The 15,419-nt window shown below is 36.5% G+C and overlaps 1 long non-coding RNA gene across 1 annotated transcript in view; it reads left to right on the top strand.

Moving 5' to 3' along the window:
* LOC123612173 (uncharacterized) overlaps window positions 1–15,419 on the top strand; it is a 209,223-nt gene that overhangs the window by 157,053 nt on the left and 36,751 nt on the right. Inside the window, exons 4-7 of the long non-coding RNA XR_006719386.2 lie at window positions 102–449; window positions 538–817; window positions 2,236–2,303; window positions 11,900–11,985. This is a non-coding gene — a long non-coding RNA (uncharacterized LOC123612173). The remainder of the gene's footprint in view (window positions 1–101; window positions 450–537; window positions 818–2,235; window positions 2,304–11,899; window positions 11,986–15,419) is intronic.

Genomic DNA, 15,419 nt, shown 5'->3' with positions numbered 1-15,419 from the left:
AGGCATCTAAAATGACACCACTCAATCTCCTTTTGACTCTGATTTATTTTTTCTTCATATCAATAACTCATATTACCTGTTTGTTTATTTTCCTTTTGTAGGACTTCCTAACATTTTTCCCCCCATCGTTGCACACTGAGAAGATGATTCTATTTGAGCAGCATCCTAGGAAAAGGGGGGAGGCCAATTGTGATTGGTGTCAGTAAAGCTGGAGTTGGGGAGAGACTCCAGGCCTCATGGACACCTCAGTGGATGAGACACACCTGTCATGAATCTGACAGCTGTTAACATCTGTCCCTCCACCAGCATGTAAGCCCCCATGATAGTCTTTCAAGCAGAGCCTGATACATAGTATGTGCTAAGTAAGTAAGTTATGTCATGAATGTTTCTCCATATCATTCAGCACTCATGAACATTTTAAAGACTCTTTGATCGTTCATCCTACTAAGGTATGTTTTGTTTAATTGCTCCTTTATTATTGTACTTGTAGTGTTTTTTGTACTTGATTTAAAGTCTGCCTTCTGGCCTCCTTTGTAGTGAATTGCTGAAGGCTTGGAAGGAATCATGTTGCCACACACGGTATCTGAGTAGTGCCATCTTCCCGGGCAAGACATCAGACTTGGGAAGGCACACACCATTTTAACTTGGATGCACAGACACACATCATGTCCCAACGAATCCTGGTATGCACGCTCCTGGAACAATCTGAAACATCTCTGGGCATGTTCAGTATATCACTCAAAAGGAATGAGACTTGGTACATGTCAGATTCTCTGTGAGTCTCACGTCCAACATGAACCACAGAAGAATTCCACCGGTAAGTTTTTCCCTTGATAATCACTTCTAAAACAGAAACTTGGAGTAGAGTCAGGAAGGGATGTGAAGGAAGGCGAATGTATGAGAAGCGGACAAGAGATGCTGCTGGTGAAACTGGACTCCCCTCCCTCCCGGTGATAGGGGAAACCACGGAGATGAGTGTACTTAGTGAATGCCACAGGCATTTTTCTCATTCCTGATGGGCAGGGTGGAAGGTTAGGCTCTTCTAAATTGTACCTGTCTTCCAGGTCAATTAATCAAAGTGTACGTACAGGACAAACACCAAACATATTTTGTGAAATTCAGTCCATCCCTGACTGCACAAATGTCCCATCCATCAGAATGTCAGTGACCTGTGTGGATTTATGTGTTTGTGCACATTTTCTTAAAAGAATTGTTCTTACTTGAAAATTACTGGAAGCATCAGGAAGTTTTTTTTTTTTTCTGATATGAAAGAAGAGATACCATCAAGGGTATGAGTGAAGAACTTCTGGACTCAAATCCTAGTTCTGCCGCTTACAAATGTGTGGTCTTGGACGAGTTACTTAACCTCTCAGTATCTCATTTTTCTAAGGGTAACACATATTTCACACAATATTAGGAAATTAGATAGAGACTCTTAGGGCTTTACTGGTAATGCAACTTTTAACAAGATGAAGAAATAGAATTTTTTTCTCGCTCTCTCCCTGTTTTTTAAAGTTCTCACTCTCTAGTTAAAGGCACACTCCTCAAAGTGTGTTCCACAGAACGTTCCAAGACATGCTCAATAAAAGAGGGACTACTATACTGTAACTTCCCATTTAGAGCTTCCTTATGCCTGTTGGCGTGCTGAAGGCTCAGGACTCGGACAGTACAGAAAACTGGTTGATTGTATTTGATTTGGTATTTCTCAGTCTTATTTGACTAGAGGATTTTTCTTTTTTTTTCCTGGTGATACCTCTTAACCAGCTTGCTGAATGACTCTGTGATGAAACACATTATGAGACTGGATCCTCTAAGGCACCCTCAGAACAAAGGATCACTGAAGTTAGGGGAAATCAGGAGTGTCCACAGTGCGGATACAATAGCTCATCTGGAAAACTGGTGCTCCTAACTTATTTATAGGCACACACATCTTGTAATGAAGTGGTATATAGTCTTTAAGTTTGTAATAATCTCAAATAATTATTCATTTTTATGTATCAAATTCTTTTCTGCTTGCTATCTTTTTTGGGGGGAAGGTCATTAGGTTATTTATTTATGTATTTATGTATTTTCATAAAGGTACTGGGGATTGAACCCAGGACCTCGTGCATGCCAGGCATGCGCTTTATTTACAACTGAGCTATGCCCTCCCCGCTCTGCTTGCTGTCTTTTAATTTTTATCAGCCTCTGTTATTTTACTAGCTTGTCACTTACCTTTTATGTTTTCTTTTCAAGCATCGACTCTTTATGTACTCAGTGTGGGTGTATAAGGGTGGAGCCTCTGTTCTTCACGAAACCTCCAGGTAGGTGCAGCTTCCAATAATGGTGACTCATGAATGACAAGACCAGAAACATTTTAAACATTGATTATAATGAGAAAGCAACAAGTTATTGCTTGATGAAGTTGGATTTATTAATAGATGAGATAATACAGTTATTACAAAAAGTCTGACTTGTAGTTTCTTTGAAACTTCTTATAATCCTCTCTTATTTATTTAGAAAATTTTTCTGAATCCAATCCCATCACCATAACACCTAGAGAAATTTCTTTATCAGCCCTTCATAGGTTGCCAAGGAAAATGAAGTGAATTAAAACAAATTTTAAAAAGAAAAATAGAATAACAAGACAAGAGTTTAAGTAAGACAGAAGAAAAAAAGAGATAATTTCCTCTCACTTACCCACCCCCACCAAAAAATTAAAAACCCAGAAAATAAAACTTACAAACCCTGATCCTCATTCTCATACAAATAAGAGAAAGGCAGGAAAAAATAATAACAAAGACTTTTCAGCACAAAATAAGAAAGGTCAATTTGAGAAGTGCTAACCAATATTCTGTAACATAAAGGTAATTGTAAAATTATATAAGTATGTCTGAAAAGAGAAAATTATTGAGAAAAAAGAAATGTTTTTGACCCTCCCCCCACTAGCAAATGGGGAAGAGAATCTGTTCATTGCTGACGACCAAAGACAAAGACTCCTGAATATTTCATTTTTTTACCCCTAAAATAAGACAGTCGTGTGCAGAAACTCAAATGGGCAACCTCTCCCCACAAAAAAAGTGAAAATAAATAAAAATATCACAGCCATGTCACATTAGGACCCATACAATTCTAATTTGGAGTGAGATTTTTCTTATAAACATTATTAATTCATTTCTGTTCCTAGTACTGGCAAGCTAGGTTATTTGGACCAACATTTTCTCAGAAAAACAACTACAAATTATGGGGGAAATGATTTTTTAAAAAAAAGCATTGGAGAGCTGACAAGATAGTGGGGAATTTCCAGTGCAAACTTAAGAGAAAGCAGGAACCTAGAGAGGTAAAGAGAGCCCAGAGGCCACTGAAGGCCTTTGTCAACCTGGAAAAATTAGAACTTTGGTTTTAACAGCCAGGCTGACATGGTCTGCCCAAGGTGAGGAGTTAAGAATAGACTCTCCCTATTATAGTTAGAAATCCTAAAGGGCTATACTTTTAGGGTCAGTATGAAACAGAAGTAAATTGGCCTTTGAATGTATTTTTAGCTGAAATTGACATCTTATGGACTGCTGAAGTTGACAGCTTATGGACTACCCAACACAAAAACAAAACCCTCTAGCCTTGAATTTAGTTTGAAGTGATTCTGAACAGATAGTGTCCCTGGATATTTGGTCTACGCTAATGTGTATTATCTTTTGTGTATTGTTGTACCTTTCATAACAGAGCTCAGATTATTCCTATAAATACATTTTCAAAGATACTTAGTGACAAACAGTGCCATTCATACAAGAAAAAAGCAATGTACATGAAAACATGGAGAGAGAACAAACAACAGAAAGAGATCCACAGAGACTGCAGATAGGGAATTATTAGTTAAGACACCTTAACTATGCTTTCAATATTTAAATAAGTAAAAGATGGACTGAAAATACCCTTGCCAACAGGAAACCGTATAAAATGAAATCAGATCTGGAAAAGAACCAGTTAGAACTTCTAGAAATGTATATATGTATATAGATAAATAGATCAATATAGGTATTTTCATAGATGGATGTAGATCTGTAGATATATATGTATGTGTGTATATATATATATATGGATATATTATGGATTAATGCATAAAATTAAAGAACTATTCATGGGTAAAAAGATAATTGATAAATTTGAAGATAAATCAGAAAAAATAATCCAGAATGCACCACTGAGAAAATAAAGGATGAAAAGTACAAAAGAGAGATTAAGAGACATAAGCAATAGAGCAAAAAGGTCTAACAATAATTTAATTAGAATCCCAAAAGGACAGTAGAGAGAGAATAAAACTATAATGGCTATTAATTTCTAGAACTGTTAAAATACATAAACTTGCCATTCTAGAAGTCCCCCAATTTCCAATGAGAAAAGTAAAAGAATTCCCACCTACACCCATCAGAGTGAAACTGAAGGACAGCAAAGAAGAAAGGAAAAGAAACAAACAAAAATAGACCCAGGAAAAAAGACAGATGACATTCAGAGGCGTGGCATTTAGAAGATTAGTTAGCTGATCTCTTAACAACAGCAATGGAAGGCAGGAGGAAGTGAATGATATGGTCATTGAATTGAAAGAAAGTAACTAGTGATCAGAATTATAGACAAGGAGAAAATATCTTTGAAGAATGATAACAAAATGGATACATTCTTTTTAAAATAAGACTTTATTTATTTAAAGCAATGTAAGTTTCACAGAAAAACTGAGGGGAAGGTAGAGATGTCCTGTATGCCCTTTGCCCCCACCACATGCATAGTCTCCCACATTATTAACATTCCAACCAAAGTGATACAGTTATCACAATTGATGAACTGGCAATGACACATCATCCTCTAGAGTCCTTAGTTTCCGTTAAGGTTCACTCTTGGTGTTGTACATTCTATTGGTTTGGACAAGTATATAATGTCATATATATATCATTATAATATCATACAGAGTTTCTTCACTGCCCTAAAAATTCTCCATGTTCTGTCTATTCATCCTTCCCCCTCCACAATCCCTGGCAACCTGGTCTTTTTTTATTGTCTCCATAGTTTTGCCTTTTCCAGAATGTCTTATAGTTGGAATCATGCAGTGCCTCTTCCAATTGACTTCTTTCATTTAGTAAGATGCATTTAAGTTTCCTTCATGTCTAATAACTCATTTCTCGATAATGCATTTCTTTTGAGCACTGAATAACATACCATTGTCTGGATGTACCCACGGTTTATTTATCTGTTCACCTACTGAAGGACATCTTGGTTGCTTCCAAGTTTTGGCAATTATAAATGAAGCTGCTGTAGCAACATGTGTGTGTAGGTTTTTGTGTGGACATAAGTTTTCAACTCCTTTGAGTAAATATCAAGGAACATGATTGCTGGATCATATGGCAAGAGTAGGTTTAGTTTTGTAAGAAACTGCCAAACTGTCTTCCAAAGTGATCATACCATCTTGCATTCCCACCAGCCATGAATGTGAGTTCCTGTTGCTCCACATCTTCACCAGCATTTGGTGTTGTTAGTGTTCTGGACGCTGACCATTGTAAGAGGCATGTAGTGGTATCTCGTTTTTATTTGTATTTCCCTGATAACATATAATGTGGAGCATCTTTTCATATGCTTATTTGCCATCTGTCTATCTTCTTTGGTGAGGTGTCTATTAAGATCTTTGGCCCATTTTGAATCAGGTTGTTTGTCTTCTTATTGTTCAGTGTTCAGAGTTATTTGTATATTTTGGATGTGTCCTTTACCAGACATGTCTTTTTCAAATATTTTCTCCTGGTGTGTGTGGCTTGCCTTTTCATCTCCTTGAGGGTGTCTTTTGCAAAGCAGAGATTTTTTATTTTAATAAAGTCGAGATTATCAGTTCTTCTTTTCATGGATCATGCCTTTGGTGTTGTATCTAAAAAGTCATTACCAAACTCAAGGTCATATAGGTTTTCTCCTATGTTATCTTCTAGGAGTTTCTTGGTTTTTAAAAATTTGTTTAACTGAAGTATATTTGATTTACAAGATTATATTAGTTTCAGGTGTACAGCATAGTGATTCAGTATTTTTGCAGATTATACTTCATTATAAGTTATTACAAGATAATGGCTATAATTCACTATACTATACAATATATCTTTGTTACTTATCTATTATGGTTTTGTGTTTTACATTTAGGCCTATGATCCTTTTGGAATTAAATTTTGTGAAGGGTGTAATGTCTGTGTCTAGATTCATTTTTTTTTGCATGTCGGTGTCCAGCTGTTTCAGCATCATTTGTGGAAAATACTGTCTTTGCTTTATTGTGTTAACTTGCTCTTTTGTCAAAGATCAGTTGACTGTGTTTATGTGAATCTATTTCTGGGTTCTCTATTCTGTTCCATTGGTCTATTTGTCTATTCTTTTGCCGATACGACATTGACTAGATTATTGTAGGTTCATAGTAAGTCTTGAAGTCAGGTAATGTCAATTCTCTAGCTTCGTTCCTCTCCTTCAATATTGTATTGGTTATTCTGGGTCTTTTGTCTCTCCGTGTAAACTTTAGAACGTGTTTGTCAATATCCACAAAATAACTTGGTGGGATTATAATTGGGATTGCACTGAATGTATAGATCAAGTTGGGAAGAAATAACATTTTGACAATATTGAGTCTTCCTTTGCATGAAAATGGAATCTCTCTCAATTTATTTAATTCTTCTTTGATTTTGTTCATCATATTTTTGTAGTTTTCCTCATATAAATCTTGTACATATTTTGTTAGATTTATACCTACATTTTTCATTTTATTGGGCATACTAGTATAAATAGTATTGTGTTAATTTCAAATTCCACTTATTCATTGCTGGTTTGTAGGAAAGGGATTGACTTTTGTGCCTTAACCTTAGGTTCTACAACTTTGCTATAATTACTTGTTAGTTCCAGGAGGTTTTCTTTTTTTTTTTTTTGGTGAATTATTTTGAATTTTCTATATAGACAAGCATGTCATCTGTAAAGAGAAGACACTTTTATTTCTTCCTTCCCATGGATACATTTTTTTATATTGAAAACTGAGAAGGTTTTCCATTAGGAAGAAATTTAAAGGATACATTATGAAAGATATACTGCAAGCAGGAAAAAAAGTGATCCCAGAAGGAAAATATGAGAAGAGCAAAGAAAAAGACAAATATATGGGTATATCTAAAATAAAGTTGGAAGTATAAAATAATAATGTCTTGTAAGGTTATTAAAAAGCAAACAATTAAAATACATTATGTAAGTCAAAGCTCCTGGTAGTAGTTAACAAGTTTATAAGGTTTGAGAATACAAGGATAATATACAAAAATATATTATATTTATATATATGTTCATAATGAATTATTGAAACTCCTTAATTTTTAAGAGCATGCCCTCTAAAATAGCTGAAATAGAATGACATACTTATAAATCTACAAAATATGTGCAGTATGTGATGCTGAAAACTACAAAACAGTAATTAAAAAATCAAATAATACCTAAATTAATGGAAAAATATGCATGGCCATGGATCAGAAGACCCTCTATTGTTAAGATGTCTATTCTCCCCAAGTTGAGCTATAGATTTAGCACAATCACAACCCAATTTTCCACCGGTTTTTTTTTTTGTTTGTTTTGTTTTTTTTTTTTTGGTAGATATCTAAAACTGCTTCCAAGACTTCTGTTGAAAGATAAAGAAACCAGAATGGGTGAAACAATCTTGAAAAGGAAAAACAAAATTAAGAGACTCACACTACCTGATTTCAATAGTTACTATAAAGCTACAGTGATCAAGTTAGTGTGGTATTGGTGAGAAGACAGACACATGGATCAATGGGACAGAGTAGATGTTCCAGAAATAGACTCACTCAAATATGGTCATTCGATGCAAAAGTAGTTCGATGTAGAAAGGATAATGTTACCAACAAATGGTGTTAGAACAATTGAACATCACAGGCAGAAAAATAAACCATAGCCTATCCCTGATGCTTGATATAAGCGTTAACTAAAAATGATTCTTAGATTTAATATGACTATAAAACGATAAAAACCTTTAGATGAAATACAGAAAATCTTTGTGACCTTGTCTTAGGGAATGAGTTCTTGGATGTGAACCCAAAGCATGGTTCATAAAATAAAAATTTGTAAGTCAGACTTGGTGAAAGTGAAAACTTTTGCCCTTTAAGACACTGTTAAGAGAATGAAAAGCTACAGACCAGAGAAAATATTTGCAAATCATATCTGAAAAAGTACTTATATCTAGAATATGCAATGAACTCACAAACAGAATTCAACAATAAGACAGCATACGACCCCTCAAACGTAGGCAAAGGTTTCAACAGACACTTTTCAAAGAAACTGTGTGGAAGGAAAATGGAAACATAAAGATATGATTGTCATCATCAGTTCCTAGGAAAATGCAAATGAAAGCCACAGTGAGATAAAACTACACACCTATTGAAATGGCGAAAATAAAAAATAGACAATATAAAATATTGAAGTAGATACGGAACACCTGGAACTTTCATACATTGCTGATGGAAATGTAAGGTGATACAGACTCGAGAAAACAGTTTAGCATTTTCTTATAAAGTTAAAAATATACTTACTATATGACCCAGGAATCCCACTCTTAAGGATTTACTATTTACTCTAGAGAAATTAAAACATATGTTCCCACGCTAAACCTGTACGTGGATGTTTATAGCAGCGTTATTCACAGTAGCACCGAAGTTGAAACAACCCAAATGTCCTTCAGTTGGTGAGTGGATAAGCAAACAGTGGTATATCCATAAAGTAAAATCCTACTCAGCAATAAAAACAAGCAAAATATATATACATGCATGCAACAGTATGGGTGTATCTCAAATGCATTTTTCTAAGTGAAGGAGACAACTTCAAGAGGTTACCTATGGTGTAATCTCATCTCTATGACATTCTGGAAAAGACAAAACTGTAAGGAAGGAGAACAGGTAAGTGGTTACCAGGGGTTAGGAGAGGAGGAATGTTTTATGATAAAGAGGTAGGGTGGGCTAATATTTTGGGGGTGACAGAGCTGTTCTTTATCCTGATTTTGATGGCAGTTGCACAACTCTGTGCATTTTGCCAAAACTCATAGAACTGTACACCGAAAAAAGGTGTATATTACTGTGTATAAATAGCAAAATTAAGCAAAAGGTAATTCCTTCTATGTTAACTTCATGCACCACAGAAATAACGTTTAGCATTATCAGATACCAAGATTAGAGTGGTATTGTAGTACATTCTCTGGAAACCTAAATCTTTGCTTTGAAGAAGAAGGAAAAAAAAAAGGTAAAAATGTGCGGCATTCTTTGTTAATTTGAACCAGGAACAAATGGATCATTTCAGAAACATTTCTCAGATAGTTCTAAGGATAAGTGTTATGTCATGAATCATAGCTGTCAGAGAAAAATCAGTAGATTCTTTCATAGCATCTCTTGCATTTTATCAGGACAGTCTTCAGGACTTGGGGTACTGTAGCACTTAAAAGATAATGGCTCAGATAAGCACTCTTACTCAGTTTTGTAGACCATGGCGTCACTTGGAGAAAATGCTATGGTTTGGGCTAATGCATGTGTAGTTTAAAATAATTACATTTAAGACTGTTGAATTTCACTTAGATATATAGTCAGTCTGGCAGCAATTCTCCAAGTCACTATAGAACTACCAGATTGAGATCCTGATGGAAACTGCACACACGGGTACAAATGCTAACACACACACAGTTTCACCAGCATAAGTAGACACACATATATACACACACTTAGATGCATATAGACACATACGTGATATACACATGTAAAACCCACAGGCATGTACGTGTGTGCTCACACAGCATGCAAATGCACAAGCACATCTCTCCCCACCATGCACATACTTTTTTTTTTCCCCTCTCCAAAATGTAGACCATCTCTTGGAATCCAGAGTAGAAGAATCATGTTTAAAGGTTACAGGGTCTACCTTAAATAAAGGGAGCTTCTGCCTTGCATCCATTTTGAAATAAGCTGAAATAAATGAAAAACAGATGGAGAAAGGATCAGGCAATACTTGGGATTCTCAGCTAAATTCTTTAGTAATATCCAAGCATAATCCATTTAGGTTTGGGATGTTCACTCTTGGAACTTGGCCACCACACTGGGAGGAATCAAACAGCCCTACTTCCCTGCCACCCTCAGCCCTAGCTGAGGTCCCAGCACTGGCTTGTCATGTGTCAATGAGCCATCTTGGAATTGGATCCTCCGGCCTTTAGTTGAACTGCCCTAGCCGATGCCACATAGGGCAGATACAAATGCCCCTGCCAAGGCCTGCCTAAATTTCAGATTTGTGAGCAAAGTGGTTGGTATTGTTTTAAACCGTTAAGTGTTGGAGTGATTTGGTTGTGCAGCAATAGAGAACTCATAAATGCAGAATAAAAAGATACTGAAACACTTTATCTTCTCTCCCTTAACACTGGCTTTCTTCACTCTGCCATGCCACAAACTCTTTCACACTCCACAATTCAACACACGCACAAACACATGCACACACAATAGCATGGAAGAGAGAGAAGAGTTGGGAAAACTAGAGGGAGAAGAAGGGAGAAAATGAATTCATGAATATGGTAATTTTGTATTGAGTAGTAAATGCAGGAAATCACTTCCAATATTTGAATCAAACATGAGAGGAAGTTTAGGAAAGGTGTGTCCAGAGGGTGATCTTCAGGGCACAATTTGGGGAAATGTTTCTTAGGGGGATTTCAAAAGATCATGTTGCCAATTTGGAGGTACTGCTACTGGGAGATGAACTTGTTTTGCTGAAGTTGATGATCTTATGGATAGGCGTTTTTGGTTCAAATAGAAGACTCAGTCATAGGACAGAGAGCCACTAGAGTGACGACAGGTCCTCTACTCTAAAAATATGCGCAGAAGAGGGAGGAATGGGTTCCTGTAGTAAGGATAAAAGACTAAGAGTATTGATACATTAGGGATATTCTCAAATGAGGAAATATGACAGGATGAAAGAAGCTACCTTAGAGCACTGGCCAAGGACAAGGGTTGGTAGTTAGAAGTACCTGGAGCTGAAGGCATAAATTCTTTCATCAAATTATAGTCATTAAGTTACTGCCTTTAATAATTAGTTCAGTAAATATTTACTGAGCACCTGTTATGTACTAGGCATTAGGCATATGATGATGAGTAAAACAAATGTGGTCCTTGCCCTCATGGGGGATAAATTAGTTGGACTGAGACAGAAACTAATTAAATAATAACATAAACATACAGTTAGAAATGATGAGAGGTGTTACTAAGAAAAGTGCAGAGTTCTATCAGAGGAAGAATTAGGAATCCAAAGATAGCTTCTGTTTTCTGGATGTTTACAAGTTTTCTTCTCACCTCATCTTTTTCCCACCCTCCAAGAATACTTTGGAAGACCCTTAACTTTATTCCTCAGCTTTTTGAGTGCTTATGAATTTATAATTTATGTCTGGATATATAATATATAAAAACATATTTATATATAAATTATTACATCTACATTTGTTATTATATAAATTATAATTACAATTATATGTTATTAATCATAATATATAATGATAAATTATTATAAATTATTATATATTTATATTTTATATTTATATGTATTATATTATAAATTACATGTAAATATATAATAATATATAATTATATATAGATAATTTATTTATGTATGTATAACTTTGGAAGGACAGTTAAAGTAGGTAAATAAGAAATACACATATTAAGGGTCTTGAAAATCCACATGATTCTCAATCCATTTGGGTGCTAGCGATGTGGGCAAAACAGAGGAAGTAAATGTTACAACTTCTGTCTTCAAGGGACTCACACCTATCTGGTGAAACAAAGGTAATCTACATAAAACAGAATCCTTTTGTGAGACACACCATACCATTATTAAATCCTAGATTGTGCTGAACTGGCCTTAAGTGCTGAAGAAACTCTGGGAAGCTATGATGAACTGGGTGCCATCAAAAAAGGCTGTAAGGAGGAGGTAGGTTTCGAAAAGGGTGGTGTTATTGTTTTTTGGTTTGGGTCAGTGTAGGAAGAAGCATTCCAAGTGAGGAGAGGAACAAGAGTCAAAATTCAGAGGTGGAATGAATGTGTTGAGTAGAAGTGGATAAGTTCCCACTGCATTCATGAGGTGTTATTTTACCATTGGATGTGGGTGACATCAAATGCTTTAACAGCAGGTTTTTAAAAAAATTGAAGTATGGTTGATTTACAACATTGTGTTAGTTTCGGGTGTACAGCATAGTGATTCAATTTTATATATATATGCATAAATGTACATATATATTATTTTTTAGATTCTTTTCCATGATAGGTTATTATAAGATATTGAATATATTTCCTTGTGCTATACAGTAGGTCCTTGTTTATCTGTTTTATATACAGTAGTGTGTATATGTTAATCCCAAACTCCTAATTTATCCTTCCCCTTCCTTTCCCTTTTGTTAACCATAAGTTTGTTTTCTGTGTCTGAGTCCATTTCTGTTTTCTAAATAAGTTCATTTGTATCATTTTATAGATTCCACATACAAGTGATATCATATGATATTTGTCTTTCTCTGTCTGACTTACTTCCTTTAGTATGATAATTTCTAGGTCCATCAACATTGCTGCAAATGGTATTATTCTATTCTTTTTTATGGCTGAGTAATATTCCACTATATATTATGGAGGGCAAATATATATATATGAGGGCAAGTCCTGGGGGAGTGTGTGTGTGTGTATGTGTGTGTGTGTATATATATACACACACACATATAATCTCACATCTTCTTTATCCATTCAACTGTCAGTGGGCATTTAGGTTGCTTCCATGTCTTGGCTATTGTAGATAGTGCTGCTATGAACATTGGAGTGCATGTATCTTTTCAAATTAGAGTTTCCTCTGGATATATGCCCAGGAGTGGGATTCCTGGGTCATATGGGAAGTCTATTCCTAGTCTATTGAGGAATCTCCATACTGTTTTCCACAGTGGCTGCACTAACCTGCATTCCCACCAGCAGTGTAGGAGGGTTCCCTTTTCTCCACAGCCTCTCCAGCATTTGTCATTTGTGGACTTTTGAATGATGGCCATTCTGACTGGTGTGAGTTGACACCTCATTGTAGTTTTGACTTGCATTTCTCTAATAATTAGCAAAATTGAGTATCTTTTTCGTGTGCTTATTGGCCATCTGTATGTCTTCTTTGGAGAGATGTCTATTTAGGTCTCCTGCCCATTTTTTTTATATTAAGCTGTATGTGCTGTTTGTGTATTTTGGAAATTAATCCCTTGTCTGTTGCATTGTTTGCAAATATTTTCTCCCATTCTGTAGGTTGTCTTTTCGTTTTGTTTATGGTTTCTTTTGCTGTGGAAGCAGGGTTCTTAATGGAGAGGATGGGGAGGGTGTCAGGTTTGTGTGGGAGGTGAAGCTATTTGATAGATTATTTTAGAATGCATAAACATTTAAATCTGACCACATACACAATGCAAGTTTGTTCCCTGTTTACTCTACAATTAGGTTGGACAGTATAAAATTTCTGGTATTCAATCATTTTGACCTACAGAAATATCAAGGTCATATTCTTCAACCTGATAGATCATTAAATAACATTTGTATTTGTTTACCACATCCACCTCTAGGCAGTTCTGCACTCTTTGGAAATTGGAAGTCTAGAAATTATCAAAGGTATTTTGCTGTCCTAGTTGATGAATGCTGTGATGTGCCACTTAGATCCTCCCCATCCACTCTGGCCAGCCTCTGGGAGTATTGCTGACTGATAGCCCTTAGCTCTTGACCTTCTCAAGAGCTTGCCTCAGCTGCAAGAGCTGCCTTGCCCAAGGTCATACTCCTTTCCCAGGGCAGCCCACACCTAATGCTGATTCAAGAAGGGATAGAAAGATCTGATCATCTCACTTCAACTCGTAATAATTCCTAAGAAGTAGCCAAGCTTTAGAACTCACTGTAGGGTCAGCTGAGACCTCTGTTGACTCTAAACACAGCTTAACTTCTCTCGCCTCCCAATTTTGTCTTTTCACAACTCTTCCAAAGATATGGATCCCAGTGCACTTCCTAACAACCCTATTGCACCGTGAGCTCTGTCTCAGCATTTGTTTCCCAGGGTACCTGACCTACAACAATTGGTGCTGGATCTGACAAAGCAAATGCTGAGAATGGAATTGGGAACTGGATCCCCTGCCACCCAGCTGGCACTGAGAATCCCTGACACAAGGAATGGAGACAATTGGGTTGATAGTCTCAGCATCTTAAATACCCAGATTCCCCTGAGCCCTCTGGCCCCTCTTATCTGAAAAAGGCTGGCTCTCCCCACTTGTTTGAAGATGAGGTAGAGACTTCTACCACATAAGACAACGTGTGTTCACCACCCAACCCTGCAACACTATGGTAAGTACACCACTAATGATTACCCCAGTCCATCCAGAGAGGGACCCATAGCTATTTATCTAGGTAACTGTACATGGAAGAAGAGGTAGCCTTTATCATATTTCTGTTTGAAGTAACAAGTCTGGTCCTTGTAAAACCTAGACATATCTTGGAAGGTCGATGTGGACTACTGCAAACCAAGTCATAGCCCCGATTTCAGCTGCTCATGCCAGGTGATCAAATTAACATGATCTCAGATTCATGGTACATACAAGTTATGTGGCTGTTGATCTGAAGAATGCATCCATTTCCATCCTTCTCAGAAACATACTTCTCATTGGAAACATACAACAGAGTACATTTACACTCTTGCCCCAGGACTTGCCCTGTCCTCTGTCCTAAAATAGTCCAAAGAGACCTAGATCAGCTACCCATCCCACAGAACATCATACTGGTCCACTCTATTGATGACATCATGCCAATCTGACTGGTGAAGCAAAAGGAAAAATTGCCTAGAGCATTTCCAATGTCAAGACTCACATACTCCAGAGAGAAACTCTACGAAAATGTAAGAGTAGGAGATAAATTCTATGAACATTGACAAAAATTTTAGGACATCAGTGCTCTAGGGCATGCCAGGAAATCCCCTCAACAATAAAGGAAACACTTTTGCATCTTGCCCCTCTCACCACAAAGGAGCACATCACTTCACAGGTCTCTTTGGGCTCCAGAGGTACCTGGAAAAGTGCTCATGTCTTCAGATAGTGCTATGACCCATATATTGGGTGACATCGAAGTCTCCCAGCTTTTTTTTTTTTTTAACATTTTTTATTGATTTATAATCATTTTACAGTGGTGTGTCAAATGAAGTCTCCCAGCTTTAAGTGGAGCTCAGAGCAGGAAAAAGTCTATGATGCAAGCAGCCCTGTGGTTTGAACCATGTGACCCAGCAAACGGTATAGTATTAGAGGTATCAGTAGTGAGAAAAATTGTTTGGAGTTTATGATAATACCCAATCAGAGAATCACAACACAGACTCCTGGGCTTCTGGAG

This window comes from Camelus bactrianus, chromosome X, assembly GCF_048773025.1.
Source record: "Camelus bactrianus isolate YW-2024 breed Bactrian camel chromosome X, ASM4877302v1, whole genome shotgun sequence".
NCBI lineage: Eukaryota > Metazoa > Chordata > Mammalia > Artiodactyla > Camelidae > Camelus > Camelus bactrianus.
Note: the sequence above shows the minus strand (reverse complement) of the source record. Positions and strands in the feature narration are given on the sequence as shown.